General features: G+C 50.6%; 1 pseudogene; it reads right to left on the bottom strand.

The window, feature by feature from the left end:
• Positions 1–601: 601 nt before the first annotated feature.
• Positions 602–15,865, bottom strand: part of LOC127340459 (uncharacterized) — a 32,996-nt pseudogene continuing 17,732 nt past the window's right edge.

The following is a 15,865-nucleotide window of genomic DNA, read 5'->3' as shown; positions in this document are numbered from 1 at the left end:
AGGTGGTTGCCGGTGCGGGAGATTGGAGGACGTGGCCGGAGCATGGAGGATGAGGTCGCAGGAGGGAATGCAGGATGGGCCCGAGGAAGTGGAGGAAAACTGGAGGAGAAGAGAAGGTGGCCGGAGGAAGAAAGAGAAAGAGGGAAGAGGTGGACTAGGAGAGGGGAGGAGGATGAGGAGTAGAAGGAGAAGTGAAAGATAAGAAGGGGGAATGAACACTAGTGGAAAACTGGGCAATAGGCCCGGTCCATTTGGGCCTTTAGACCCGGTTCCTGAACCGGGACCAACTAGGCGGGACTAAAGGGGGTACCCTTTAGTCCCGGTTCAAAGATAAACCGGGCCTAAAGGCCTCAACACGTGGTGCGACCAGGGAGCTCGCGCTGGAAGGGCTTTGGTCCCGGTTCATGGTACGAACCGGGACTATGTTTCTCTGCCGCGGCAGAGAATTGCTATTTCTCTGCCGCGGCACAGATTTGGGCTGTACCAGCGTTTCTCTGCCGCGGCAGAGAAACAGTCTGTTTCCCTTGCCGCGGCAGAGTTTCAGCAATGCATATATATATCATTCAAGAAACCACAAAAAATCGTCATGAATATATATAGACATCGTCAACAGTACACGACATAGTCAACACAGTACACGTAATGCATGCATATTTACAATACAACTTTTCCTGAACGAATATCCTCCGCCGTCACGATCTTCCGATAGTGCTCTCCACCTGGGGTAAGGACCTCGGTAATAAAGAATCCCGCGATTTCCTCTTGAATTGCTTTTATTTGATCCGCTGTTATGAGAGTGTCCCGCAGGCGTGTCATCTATATTTAAAAAAGGAGATCAATATATGAATGGAACTCAATACAATAGATGGTACTAATTAAGATTAATTGTGAAAATTTGTTATCGTACACGAGTGTGGTGTATTTGGGCATCCCCACCCTTGGGACAGGACATGTCACGCATGAAGGTGCAGACGTAGTATCCACATAAGTTATTCCCTTTTTCCTGCCTCATACACTTTACGAAAAAATAGTTCGATCAAACTAATAATCAAGCATCGTATTGAAAGTAAATATCATATATAAAGTTTCACGGACATAGCTATATATATAGTACTACTTACAGGGTAATCTCTAAATGTAAGCTCCGGTTTCCATTCACCCGGAACAGTATTGATGAACCGTTTCCAAGCCCTGCCCGGCAAAAAATAATGAGTAAATGAGTAATTGATTAGTTGATGATATCTTCGAATTAGAGCAGATGAAGATGCCAATACGAAATTGATTGAAACTACCTCTGGAGGATGGCAGCCATGTCCGCCCATTCCGCATATTCTGTACGTTTCGAGTCCATGACGTTTACGACTCCAAGGTGAAGATCAATGATTAGGAGAATAAAATGGAAACTGCACAAGCATAGCTCAATGATTACGAGAATAAAGTGGAAGGTGCACAAGCATAATGTATGTTAAATATAACACTCACTTGAAGTTGTAGGGAAAGAATATATCCTCTTTGTCTGCTTGCTTCTCTAAAAACATTACGATGTTGTCCTCTGTGTCCTTGGCGAAGTCTCGAACCGTAACTTCATGAACTATGTTTGGGTCTATGAACCCCAGCGGTAGGAGCTTGCCTCTTTTGTATTCCAGCTTCTTCATTCTGCATAATTAAATGTATAGCGTACACAAAGAATATAATGAGGATAATTGTTAGTGCAAATGAATGAGCTACAAACTTAATTACACAAATAAATCACTTACGAGGTGCGTAGTAACCGATGACAGCTTTGTCGAGGGCGTCTTGATTGAATAATCGAAACAGCTTCTTCTAACTCAATGTTTATCTCGTCTTCCCCCCGGAAGTAATGCTCATCTCTAAGATACACCGTGATGTAGGTTTCACATCTTCGACAGGCTTTCAGGTACCAGTCATGCAACCTTCGCATCTGAGTCCCTAGACGCGCGAGCTCGCCAGGTTTGACGAGATCAGATCCGTATCTATGCTTGTTTACCACTTGAGCCGTTGGATAGTAATCTTCGTACTCAACTGATGCTCCCTGAGCTCTAGCCGCCCGTTCGATCATCGATGCCGTCTCTGGATCATGATATGGCTCCACGATGAAGTGGGGTGCGGCCTGAATGTCCTGCTGTCCAAGCCGGGCGACTTTTTGCTTCTTTCATCGCTCTAGAGGACTGTCCAAGAGAGCGGTCATAATCAGCTCTCAGCTCAGGTCTCTTCATTCTCGTCTCGGCAAAGTGCTTCACCATCACGGTGGAATAAACATCTTCTTCGGCGCGGTTGCAAGAAACGCCTTTTGCTCTTCGATCTGCTCATGTGGCAACAACTCGGAGTCTGTTCCCTCATTGGAGTTGATGATCTCTTCGGAGCTGTAGGAGGTGCCGCGGACCGCTTCCTCTTTTGCTTAGGTGGAAGCGGCGGAGTCTCCTGACGAGGAGGAGGAGGCGGCGGAGTATTTTCACGCAGAGGAGACTGGTCATGGATAGGGGAATCATCATCGCGCGAGAGGAGAATCATCACGCGGAGGAGACTGCATGTGGCGGAGGAGGCGGAGGTGGCACGCTTGTTGGCTTCTCACCTGGAAACACAATGTTCTCCTTCCTCCATTGCACGGTGGTTCTACGGGCTTCTCCCAGCTTCTTTGATTTCCCCATCTTCACTGCCGGCAGGTGCTCAAGCACCAACCCCTCATACTCTCTCAACACTTCATCCACCATCACAACAAAGCAAAGTCGTCTTGGACCGGACGGCAATGGTAAGACCTTGTAGGTAAGAGGATGCCGACCGCCGCCTTGAAGGATAGGTTGAAAACTTTAACATGCAGCTCACAAGGACGGCTCTCAGTGAGATCATCCACGGGGGGGTAGCGAGGAGGCTCGACCACCTGGTCATCATCATCATCATTATCCACCTGGAGAGGAAGCCACGCTGCTTTTCCGGTGTGGTTGAGATTGCAGCGGGGCGATGGCATTGAGCGGTGCGGGATCTACAGCTCTGCCCCCGAGCCATCCGAGATGTAAGTACTTGGGTTACCATGGTTAATTGGGCTTGCATGGTGCTCATACCCTCCTCTAAGTTAGCCGGGCGGTCTGTTTCCCTTGCCTTCCTCCTCTCATGGCTTTTATCAGAAATCTCTTCCTTTCCGCAGGAAAGCCATACTTCCACGGAACGGAGCCTGCTGTGCCTCGTGTTCGTCCGCCGTGTTCTTTGTTCCCAAGGGCGCGTGTCAGCTCATCGTTCTCTCTTTCGGGCTGGAACAACCCCGCCTCCACGTCCCTATGTGCCTTTTCCAGGGCATCAATGGGAACCTTCAGATGAGCTTTCTTATAGATGCACTTCCCTGTTTCAGGATCCAACGTTCCCCCAATCCCGTAGAACCACTCCTTGCACCGTTCGATCCAACCGGGTGTCCCTAATCTGATCCCTTTATCGGTCAGTTCCGCCTCAGCTGCCTGCCACTTAGGACGGTTAGCCCCGTATCCACCTGGACCCAGAATTTGGTGATCTAGCTTCAACGCAGCATTTGCCTTATTTATTTCCGACCTTCTCTTAAATTCTTCGACTCCGTGCTGTACTTCACGAATTCGTCCCAGTGATTTTTTACCTTCTCACTGTCCTAGTCTTCTTTAACTTGATAAGGCGGCGCAATCTTTTCTTGTGGCTCTTGAATAGTTCGGCCATCTTCTTCTTGCCAAACTCGCGGAGGGCCTGCTCCATCTTGGCCTTCTCAGCGTCACCCCCCTCTTCGGGTACTATGTTGAAATGTGACATGAGCTTGTTCATAATGCTGTTTTTGGCTACATCATCGATATAAAGACCTTGAGCTTCTTCCTCTGCAGACAGCACTAGTCCCTTCGGCTTGTGCCATTCTCGAACGGTGATCGGGACGTGGTCCCTAACAAGCACTCCGCATTGAGCTATAAATGCCTTTGCACCGTTCACTCGAGCAAACGGATTACAATCCTTCTCGAAGAGGGTGATGTCCTGCCTAACACCGTCATCCAACTTTTTGGCCGGGCCTCGCTTCCTCGACTTTACGTAAGAAGTGCTCGATCCGGAGGGCTAAAAAAGAAATAGTTCATAGTCAGTACAATTTCATTAGTTAATGCATCTAGTCGATCAACAGCGACTTAATTAATTTATATACCTCGGTGATAACTACAGTTCGGGAGCCATTATGATGATCTTGTTCCTCACCGGCGCCACTAGGATCTTCTTCCTCAATATCCTCCGCTCCCTCACCGGAGTCATTCAAATAAGTTGCGGTGACATCGTCACCGCCATCATCCTGGAATAACGTCGTCGTCGCGATCATCCGTAGTACCGTTTGCTATGAGTTCCTCCATGAAATTTTCTTGAATTTCATCTCTCTCCATGCTTTCTACAACGACCTGCAAGCTATACATAGGAACCATCATATGATCAAATTAAGGATAATGCAGAAAACTGAAAATGGAGTTACATATGTGTAGTTCTTAACTAAGGATCGATAATATAGTGCTGAAAGCAGACATCTGCAGTTACATGCATACATAGATCGGGTTCATGTTTATTTAACCCTAATACATATCAATCACTACTACAACCACTCAACCGCGCAGACCGGGTCCTAGAGGGCGCCGACCGGGTCCTGAGCCGCGCTGGGTGTGCCCCCAAAGCCACGGAACAACAACGGGAGCATAGCTAACATGAGATCCCCGCATAACGCTCCATCCGGTCCTATACATGTTGTCTAACGCGTACATGTAACGGCGAACGTGCTGGTCCTCCGCTTCAATGCGCTGAGCTACCTCCTCCGGCGGGGCCGGCTCCCTCTGAAACGACCGTGGCCCATAAGACCTCCACCAAAGAATATCCGGGTCGACAACGGGACCCGGATTCCGCACCAAGGTGCGCGACCCGGAAGCTAAGACCTCCCAGTGCCACCCCGGCGGAGCCCAGTCCCGGACCTCCCCCATCTGCTCCATCTCCTCGGTGAGAGTCAGACCACGGCCCGCCGGCTGTCGCTGTCGCGGCATCGTAGCTACGAAAACAAATCATATATATATGTACCAACGTTAACATAAATTAAAAAATAACTTTACTACTTTTATGTTAGTGGGCGTCGGCACTATTTAGTCGGCGCCGGCACTACTCTATTTAGTCAGCGCCGGTACTACCGTTTGAGGGGCGCCGGCACTACCGTTTGAGGGGCGCCGGCACTACCGTTTGAGGGGCGCCGGCACTACCGTTTGAGGGCGTCGGCACTACCGTTTGAGGGGTGCCGGCACTACCGTTTGAGGGGCGCCGGCACTACCGTTTGAGAGCGCCGGCACTACCGTTTGAGGGGCGCCGGCACTACCGTTTGAGGAGCGCCGGCACTACCGTTTGAGAGCGCCGGCACTACCATTTGAGAGCGCCGGCACTACCCGTTTGAGGGGCGCCGACTATACTAATTAACTATACTCTATATACTAACAATATATACTAACAACTATACTAATTAACAACTATACTAACAAATCATATATAAATTTCACTATTTTCTATATAACATTTTTTTCGAATTAACTATACTAACAATATACTAACAACTATATACTAACAACTATACTAATTAATTAACAACTATACTAACAAATTTGATACATCTAATATATATCTAATATGTCAAATTTGATAAGAAACAAAAATATAAAAAAAAAGGGGGTGTGGCCGGGGGGGCTCACCTTTGCCGGCCGGCGGAGAGGAGGCGGGCGGCTGTCGAGGAGGAGGCGGCCGAGGAGGAGGCGCGGTGGCGGGGGCGTAGGCGTGGAGGAGGGCGACGCGGGCGGCGCGGCGTGGAGGCGACGGCGGCGGCGCACGGCCGAACGGCTCGGGCGCGCGCGGGCGGTAGGGCGCCGGTGAGCGCGCGCGGCCGAACGGAGGGCGGCGGCGCGCGCGGGTGGTCGAGCGGCGGCGGGCGCACGCGCGTGGAGGGCGGCGGTGCACGGCGGCGGCGAACGGCGGCGGCGCGGCAGCGGGCGAGACCGAAGCAGCCTGGCGGCGTCGTTGCCTTCGTCTCCGCGGGATTGATCTCCGCGGAGACGAAGGGGCGACAGTTATAGTGCCCCCCCCTTTGGACCCGGTGCGTTTTACAAACCGGGTCCAAAGACCCCCCGTTGGACCCGGTGCGTTTTACAAACCGGGCCTAAAGGTCTTTTTTGCTGCGTTTTTATGCGCGCGCAAAAGGCCTTTAGTCCCGGTTTGTAATACAAACCGGGTCCAAAGGCCAATTTTTTAAAAAATTTCATTCCCGCCTTATTTCAAATGAAAAAAAGCCACCGCACCGCCACCGCCTGGCCACCACCGTCACCGCCGTGTAGTGGCCACTGTCGCCACCGCCACCGCCTGCCCACCACCGCCACCGCCGTGTACTGGCCACCGTCGGCACCGCCGTGTACTGCCCACCACCGCCACCGCCACCGCCTGGCCACCACCGTCACCGCCATGTACGGGCCACCGCCGTGTACTGCCCACCACCGTCACCGCCACACGTGTCCCTTCCCCGTGCCACGTGTCGCCGCCGCTTCCACGTGCCTCGCCCCGCCGCCACCGCCATGTACGGGCCACCGCCGTGTACTGCCCACCACCGCCACCGCCGTGTACTGGCCACCGTCGGCACCGCCGTGTACTGCCCACCACCGCCACCGCCACCGCCTGGCCACCACCGTCACCGCCGTGTAGTGGCCACTGTCGCCACCGCCACCGCCTGCCCACCACCACCACCGCCGTGTACTGGCCACCGTCGGCACCGCCGTGTACTGCCCACCACCGCCACCGCCACCGCCTGGCCAGCACCGTCACCGCCATGTACGGGCCACCGCCGTGTACTGCCCACCACCGCCACCGCCACACGTGTCCCTTCCCCGTGCCACGTGTCGCCGCCGCTTCCACGTGCCTCGCCCCGCCGCCACCGCCGTGCGACGTGTAGATCCCGCTTCCACGTGCCACGCCCCGCCGCTTCCCCGCGCCACCTGTCGCCGCCGCTTCCACGTGCCACGCCCCGCCGCTTCCCCGCGCCACCTGTCGCCAAACTTGCCGCGTCGCTGTGCTATAAAGCGCCGCGTGCGCGCGGAACCACACGTCGCCGTCGCCTCCGTTCATTCGTCGCCGGGATGCCGCCGCGCCGTCGCGGCTCGTCCGGTTTCCGTGGCGTACGAGCGCGGCCGAACGGTAGGTTCTACGCCGAGATGCGTGCCGGTGGCTTCCGCTCACCCTCGGCACGTACAACACCCCGGAGCTGGCGGCGCGCGCTACGACGCGGCCGCATGGCGATTTCGGCGGCCACGGTGCGACATGAACTTCCCAGACGTCGAATCGCTAGAGGAGGCGGAGTTCCTCGCGCCGACGCCGTGCCTCGTCGACGACGAGGACCGTCGCCGCCACCGCCAGGTGCAGCGCCGGATCGCAATCGCCGAGCACGACGAGGAGTTGATGCGCCAGTGGAGGGCGCAGTTCCCCAACGACATCGACAACACCGCCGCGTTCTTCGCTGACCTCCGGGCACAACGCAGGTCCAACAGGCGCCATCGTCGGGCCGTCGCCGTGTTCGAGCTCGATAACCCGAATACAACTTGGGCCGACAACGACCCTCGGTGGGACGACATTTGGACCGAGACAACCTCCGACGACGAGTAGATCGACTAGACTAGTTGTTTATCTATTTTATTGTATTTTCAATAAAGTCGTTGTGTGACGCTGATGATGAGAAAAGTTTCCCGCCAGATTACATGTGGAATTAAAGTACGAGAACTCAACTGAAAATTAATTAAGATACTTGGCCAGATAGTACTCGTGCCTAGCCCTATAGTACTCGTGCCTAGCTCAACTGAAAATTAATTAAGATACATGGCCAGATTCGACTGTTCGAGTCATTCAGTCATACTCGTGCCTAGCCCTATAGTACTCGCCACTGTAGTCATCGTAGTCGCCGTCATCATCGTCGCTGGCATCGGGGTCGCGGTAGTCAATCCTCGGCGGGAGAGCACGCGTGGGCTGGGACTGAGGGTAGCGCAGGCGGGGGCCACGGTGGGCCATGACGCCCTGGAGAGTTCGGTCGCGCCACCACAGCCGACGGCCGGCCTCGTTGAAGTTCGAAGGAGGCGGGCCGCCCTCCTCGTGCCTCGGCGAGCGCCCTCTCACGCCGATTGATGAAGAAGCTCTCCCAAGTCGGGCTGTAGTCGGGATGCCACCGGGGATTCCTCCGCTGCTGGCGTGAGCTCGAAGTAGTAGTGGTTCGTGATGGCCATCTCGCGCGCCACACCTAGAGGGACAGGAGGGACCGGTACCCCTCCGACGCTCAGCAACCAGCCGGTAGGGACGCGGTAGCCCGGCGGGCAGGGGTAGTTCGACGCGCAAAGCGCCTCCGCCTCCCGGAGGGTTAGAGATACGATGGAAGCCATGTGACCTGGTGATGAGATTTGCAGATATGAGTCTAGATGTGATATGTAAATGGAGGCCAAGCCAACATATATATAGTGAAAAAATGGCGGGAGGACGGAGGCGGGAAGCAGTGGAAAGCGCGGGAAGAAAAATAGGCGGGAACGCAGTGGCGCCAAAAACTGTCGGTGGGATAAGGACGTGTGGGTAACCTTTAGTCCCGGCTGGTGGGTACAACCGGGACTAAAGATCCTTTTTTGTGTCATGTAACAAAACTGTCGGTGGGATAAGGACGTGTGGGTAACCTTTAGTCCCGGCTGGTGGGTACAACCGGGACTAAAGATCCTTTTTTGTGTCATCTAACAAAACTGTCGGTGGGATAAGGACGTGTGGGTAACCTTTAGTCCCGGCTGGTGGGTACAACCGGGACTAAAGATGTCGGCAGGATAAGAACGCATGGGTGGACGCACTGCTCGATGAGATAAAGCATGTAGCGCACGGCCATGCATCGAAGGAACAAGACAAAGTAGAAGAGGTGCCGTGCCTATAAAAGGAGCATCGATACGCCTTGCCAAGCCCCTGAACGACTACATCTCATCTAACAGTGTAGGGGAAAGGGTTGGGAAATCTCCCGTGGCGCATATGCACTTTTAATATCTTACATACAGTTACATGATTACACAAAAATAAATGGGAAATTGATTGCCATGTTGAGATACTCATTTGTGCCATGAACATTCTTCAATTAACTTGATGATGGAGCATCTTCATCATTTAATTAATCTTCTTCGGCCGTAACCATGGAGCATCTTCATCATTTAACTTGATGCTTGGATCAATGTTCACTCAAGGGTGGTATTTCATCAAACTGAATATAATCTTCGGACCTGTCTGTCTTGTCCTCCACTCCCACGATGTTTCTTTTTCCAGAAAGAACTATGTGGCGCTTTGGCTCATCGTTTGATGTATTTGTTTCCTTATGTTTCCTTTTTCTTGGTTTGGTAGACATATCCTTCACATAGAAAACCTGGGCCACATCCTTGGCTAGGACGAATGGTTCGTCTCTATACCCAAGATTGTTGAGATCCACTGTTGTCATTCCATACAACTTGTCTACCTGAACCCCGCCTCCTGTTTTGTTGACCCATTTGCACCTAAACAAAGGGACCTTAAAAGAAGGTCCATACTCAAGTTCCCATATATCCTCTATGTAACCATAATATGTGTCATTTGGGCCTTCATTCATTATTGCATCAAAGCGGACACCACTGTTTTGGTTGGTGCTCTTTTTATCTTGGGCGATCGTGTAAAATGTATTCCCATTTATCTCGTACCCTTGGAAAGTCACTACAGTCGAAGATGGTGTCTGGGCCAGCAAGTACAACTGATCTTCAATATGTTTGTTATTCAGGAGATGTTTTTGCAACCAACCGCCGAAAGTCGACATGTGTTCACGTCTAATCCAATCGTTCGATCGCCCCGGGTTCTCGGGAGCGTAGAAAGTTCTTGTGGTCACCGATATACGGAGCCACCAAGGTGGAACTTTGTAGGAGTGTAGTGTGCTTGAGTCAAAGAAATCCCGTCCCTACATATCATTGATTTCCTTCCTAGCGTGCCTTTTCCACTTAGTCTCCCTTCATGCCGCGATTCAGGAACACCAATCGGCTTAAGGTCGTGAATAAAGTCAACACAGAATTCAATGACCTCCTCTGTTCCATAGCCCTTGGAGATGCTTCCTTCTGGCCTAGCACGGTTATGAACATATTTCTTCAAGACTCCCATGAACCTCTCGAAGGGGAACATATTGTGTAGAAACACAGGACCGAGAATGGAAATCTCATCGACCAGGTGAACGAGGAGATGTGTCATAATATTGAAGAAGGATGGTGGGAACACCAGCTCAAAACTAACGAGACATTGGACCACATCATTCTCGCAACCTCGGTAGAATTTCTGGATTTATTACCTTCTGAGAAATTGCATTGAGGAATGCACATAGCTTCACAATGGGCAGTCGAACATTTTCCGGTAGAAGCCCCCTCAATGCAATCGGAAGCAACTGTGTCATTATCACGTGACAGTCATGAGACTTCAAGTTCTGGAATGTTTTCTTCTCCATATTTATTATTCCCTTTATATTGGAGGAGAAGCCAGACGGGACCTTGATACCGCTAAGACATTCAAAAATATTTCCTTCTCTCGCTTTTGTAAGAGCGTAGCTGGATAAATGACGTCCTTTAACTCTCTCATGCAGCTTTTTGGGGTCTTTCCAACGTTGCTGGTCCTCCCGTGCTTCGGTGTATCTTTTGTCTTCCCGTACACACCCGTAAAGCCTAGCAGGTTCACGCAAAGATTCTTCGTCACGTGCATCACATCGATTGAAGAGCGGACCTCTAAGACTTCCCAATAGGGTAGATCCCAAAATATAGATTTCTTCTTCCACATGGGCGCGTGTCCGGCATCGTCATTCGGAATGCATCGTCCGCCAGACCCTTTCCAAATATTACATCTAGATCCTTGACCATACCAAATATATCAACACCATCACGATGGGGAGGCTTCCTCCGGTGATCAGCCTCACCGTTGTAATGCTTGCCTTTCTTTCTTACGGGATGGGTAAGCCTAAGAAATCGACGATGCCCTGTACACGACCTTCTCGACCTTTTTCCAAATAATCACCTTCGAGCTCATGTAAACAAGTGTGTGCATGCATTGTATCCCTTGTTTGACTGTCCCGAAATGTTACCAAGAGCAGGCCAGTCATTGATGGTTACGAAAAGCATCGCTCTTAGGTCAAATTCCTCCTGCTTGTGCTCGTCCCACACACGTACACCTGCTAGGGACCACAGCTGTAGAAGTTCTTCGACTAATGGCTTCAGGTACACATCAATGTCGTTCCCGGGTTGCTTCGGGCCTTGTATGAGCACTGGCATCATAATGAACTTCCGCTTCATGCACAACCAAGGAGGAAGGTTATATATACAAAGAGTCACAAAGCCAGTGCTATGGCTGCAGCTCGCTCTCCAAAAGGATTCATGCCATCTCGTACCGAGACCAAACCGTAAGTTCCTTGCATCCCGTGCAAAGTTTGGGAACTCTCTATCGATTTTTCTCCATTGGGAGCCATCAGCAGGGTGCCTCAACATCACGTCTTTCTTACGGTCTTCTTTGTACCATCGCAACAACCTAGCATGCTCTTTATTTCTCGAACAAGCGTTTCAGCCGTGGTATTATAGGAGCATACCACATAACCTTGGCAGAACCCTCTTCCCCGGGGCGCTCGCCCTCAACATCACCAGGGTCATCTCGTCTGATCTTATACCACAATGCAAAGGCACACCGGACATGCATCCAAATTCTCGTACTCATCGCGGTAGAGGATGCAACATTAATGCATGCATGTATCTTTTGCACATCTAATCCTAGAGGGCAGACAATCTTCTTCGCTTCGTACGCATCGGCGGGCAATTCGTTACCCCTTGGAAGCTTCCTCTTAATTATTGTCAGCAACTTTCCAAATCCTGAGTCAGTGACACCGTTCTCTGCCTTCCATTGCAACAATTCCAGTGTGCTACCTAGCTTTTTATGGCCATCTTCGCAAGTTGGGTATAACAATTTGTTGTGATCTTCTATCATCTTGTCGAAGGACAACCTTTCCTTTTCAGTTTCACATTCTCTCCTTGCATCAGCAATGGCCCGGCCAAGATCATCATCGCAGTGCTCATCTCGGTGCCTCTTGATCTTCTACTTCATTGTCTTCATTGCCTTCTCGCAAGTATCATCGTATTCAGGGAAATTGGGATAACCGTCATCATCCTCTTCCTCTTCGTCATTGTCTTCCATCATAACCCCTCTTTCTCCGTGCTTGGTCCAACAATAGTAATCGGGCATGAAACCGGATCGCAGAAGGTGGCTGTGAATGAGACTCGAGCGAGCGTAATTTACGGTATTCTTGCAGTCCACACATGGACAATACATGAAGCCACCATGTTTGTTTGCCTCCGCCACGGCCATAAAATTATCCAGGCCCGCAGTGAACTCGTCAAACCGTCGGTCAATGTACATCCATTGCCGATTCATCTGCATGATATAATTAAGCTGATCAAAACCATTACAGAACATCACGATGTATATATACACATGCATTTTATCAATTGCAGATGAAAAGGATAAAGTTGTTAACCTCGATGAAGAAGAAAAAAGCAAGTTAAGTGTGGCTTGATTTGTGTAAACTCAAGTGGCAAATCCTCTTAAGCATTTCATCAAACACCTCTTGTGCATGTGAAGAAGAGAGGAGAGCAATACACCCTCTTGTGAAGATAGTGAAAAAATGGCTAAGTGTGGCTCACACTTGGGCAGGGGCAAGGTTATATAGCCGTAGGGGGTTTTGGACCCGGTTTGTCATACAAACCGGGACTAAAGGGTTCCCAGCTGACACGGCCTGCCGCGCCCTGCGGGTGGACCTTGGTCCCGGTTTGTATGACAAACCGGGTCCAAAGGCCGCTTCTGACAGACGAGCGCCCGGGTGGGGTCGTCCTGGGCAGAAACGAACCGGGTCCAATGGGGGCATTGGACCCGGTTTGGTTCAGCAGTGGGTCATTTGCTTGGGTCCAAAGGCCTCTTCTCCACTAGTGGAAAGGGAGAGATGGTGAGCCAACTAGTTTGGCATATATAGCACGTAGGTTATCGTCGGGCGCACCAATATGGTGGTGCGTCGGGGTAATTTTTATTTTTTTCATCAAAATCTAAAACCTGAAAAATTTCTGTTTTCCTTTTCGATTTTTGAGAATCTAAAAATTTCCTAAACGACCATGGGTTGTTGAAATCGGATTTAAAATTTTGCATAGATACATTTTCATATAAAAAGTATTTCATCGGAGGTCGTATGCAACCAGAAAAGCTGTTTTACCGAGGCATGACCCCATTTTGCATAATTTCTCAAAATTTATGTTTTTTATTTTCCTTATAACTAGATGACATAACACATTGCTATCTGGATTTATTTTTTTATTTTTCTATGATTTTTTTCAAAACTGAAAAGGCATTCAGGGGAAGGGGTGGAGGGAAAATGGAGGCTCCACTTACCACCGGCGCATTGGTGCGCCGGCGGTAACCAAATTACCCCTGGCGCACCAATATGGTGGTGCGCCGGTGGCAAGATCTGCTACCATTTCTTCCCGGCCCGAATCTTATCGACCATTACCCCCGGCGCACCAAATTTGTGGAGCGTCGGTGGTATTTTAGGATCACCGGCGACCCTATATAGTTGTGCGCCGACTGTAAATAGCACCGACGTACCTACAATTGGTGCGCCGGTGGTAACCCTTGCGGCTATAGGTCTTTTCCTAGTAGTGGCTGGTGTCAGGGTGGCAGTTACGGTGGCATGCCTGCTGTAGTGCTGCATCGCAACTTCACGGGCCCACTTTGGACGTGGCCAAGCCGAAGGGCCTTGTGTGTGTGTGTGTCCTGCTACTGCATCTAGTCGGCTACCGCCAATGGCGGTGGAGATTGATCTCTCCCGTGTGCTGATGTACCGCCGCCACTCGCTAGAGTTCCTTCTTCTCGGTCTTGTCAGCCTTGCTACATGAGTCACGGTGAGATGACGGTGGTGATTGCAAGACCGTGGTGGTGTGTGGTGGTGGGTTGCAAATTAGTGCTACGGATCGTCTCATGGTGTGATTTTTTGAAGGTCGGGAGAAATCCCTGTCTTTTCAACACCGACGCGGTGACACCTACGGGTTTTGCCATCCATCATGAAGGGTGTCGGGTGTACCTCTTCCTCACCCCCCGTAGCATATCGAGGGAACCCCTGATACGCGTACAGCACGCGTCCGTTGGGAACCCCAAGAGGAAGGTGTGATGCGTACAGCAACAAGTTTTCCCTCAGTAAGAACCAGTAGGAGTCAAGAAGCACGTGAAGGTTGTTGGTGACGGAGTGTAGTGCGGCGCAACACTAGGGATTCCGGCGCCAACGTGGAACCTGCACAACACAATCAAAGTACTTTGCCCCAACGTAACAGTGAGGTTGTCAATCTCACCGGCTTGCTGTAACAAAGGATTAGATGTATAGTATGGAAGATGATGTTTGCAAAGAACAGTAGGAACAAGTATTGCAGTAGATTGTATTCAGATGTAAATAATTGGACCGGGGTCCACAGTTCACTAGAGGTGTCTCTCCGATAAGAAATAGCATGTTGGGTGAACAAATTACAGTTAGGCAATTGACAAATAGAGAGGGCATAACAATGCACATACATATCATGATGAGTAGTGTGAAATTCAATTGGGCATTACGACAAAGTACATAGACCGCTATTCAGCATGCATCTATGCCTAAAAAGTCCACCTTCGGGTTAGCATCCGCACCCCTTCCAGTATTGAGTTGCAAACAACAGACAATTGCATTAAGTATGGTGCGTAATGTAATCAACACAAATATCCTTAGACAAAGCATTGATGTTTTATCCCTAGTGGCAACAACACATCCACAACCTTAGAACTTTCTCACACCGTCCTGCATTTAATGGAGGCATGAACCCACTATCGAGCATAAATACTCCCTCTTGGAGTTACAAGTATCAACTTGACCAGAGCCTCTACTAGCAACAGACAGCATGCAAGATCATAAACAACACATATATGATAGATTGATAATCAACATAACATAGTATTCCATATTCATCGGATCCCAACAAACACAACATGTAGCATTACAAATAGATGATCTTGATCATGATAGGCAGCTCACAAGATCTGACATGATAGCACAATGAGGAGAAGACAACCATCTAGCTACTGCTATGGACCCATAGTCCAGGGGTGAACTACTCACACATCGATCCGGAGGCGATCATGGTGATGAAGAGTCCTCCGGGAGATGATTCCCCTCTCCGGCAGGGTGCCGGATGCGATCTCCTGAATCCCCCGAGATGGGATTGGCGGCGGCGGCGTCTCTGGAAGGTTTTCCGTATCGTGGCTCTCGGTACTGGTGTTTTCTCGACGAATGCTTTAAGTAGGCGGAAGGGCAGGTCAGGGGGCGTCACGAGGGGCCCACACGCTAGGGCGGCGCGGGCCCCCCTAGGCCGCGCCGCCTTAGTGTGGCGCCACCTCGTGGCCCCACTTCGTATCTCCCTCGGTCTTCTGGAAGCTTCGTCCAATTCCGAGAATATTTCCTTACTAGGATTTCTGAAACCAAAAACAGCAGAAAACAGCAACTGGCTCTTCGGCATCTTGTCAATAGGTTAGTGCCGGAAAATGCATAAATATGACATAAAGTGTGTATAAAACATGTGAGTATCATCATAAAAGTAGCATGGAACATAAGAAATTATAGATACGTTGGAGACGTATCAGCATCCCCAAGCTTAGTTCCTACTCGTCCTCGAGTAGGTAAACGATAACAAATAATTTCTGAAGTGACATGCTATCATAATCTTGATCAATACTATTG

This window comes from Lolium perenne, chromosome 3 (genome assembly GCF_019359855.2).
Source record: "Lolium perenne isolate Kyuss_39 chromosome 3, Kyuss_2.0, whole genome shotgun sequence".
Taxonomy (NCBI): domain Eukaryota; kingdom Viridiplantae; phylum Streptophyta; class Magnoliopsida; order Poales; family Poaceae; genus Lolium; species Lolium perenne.
This window is presented reverse-complemented; position numbering and strand designations above follow the sequence as displayed.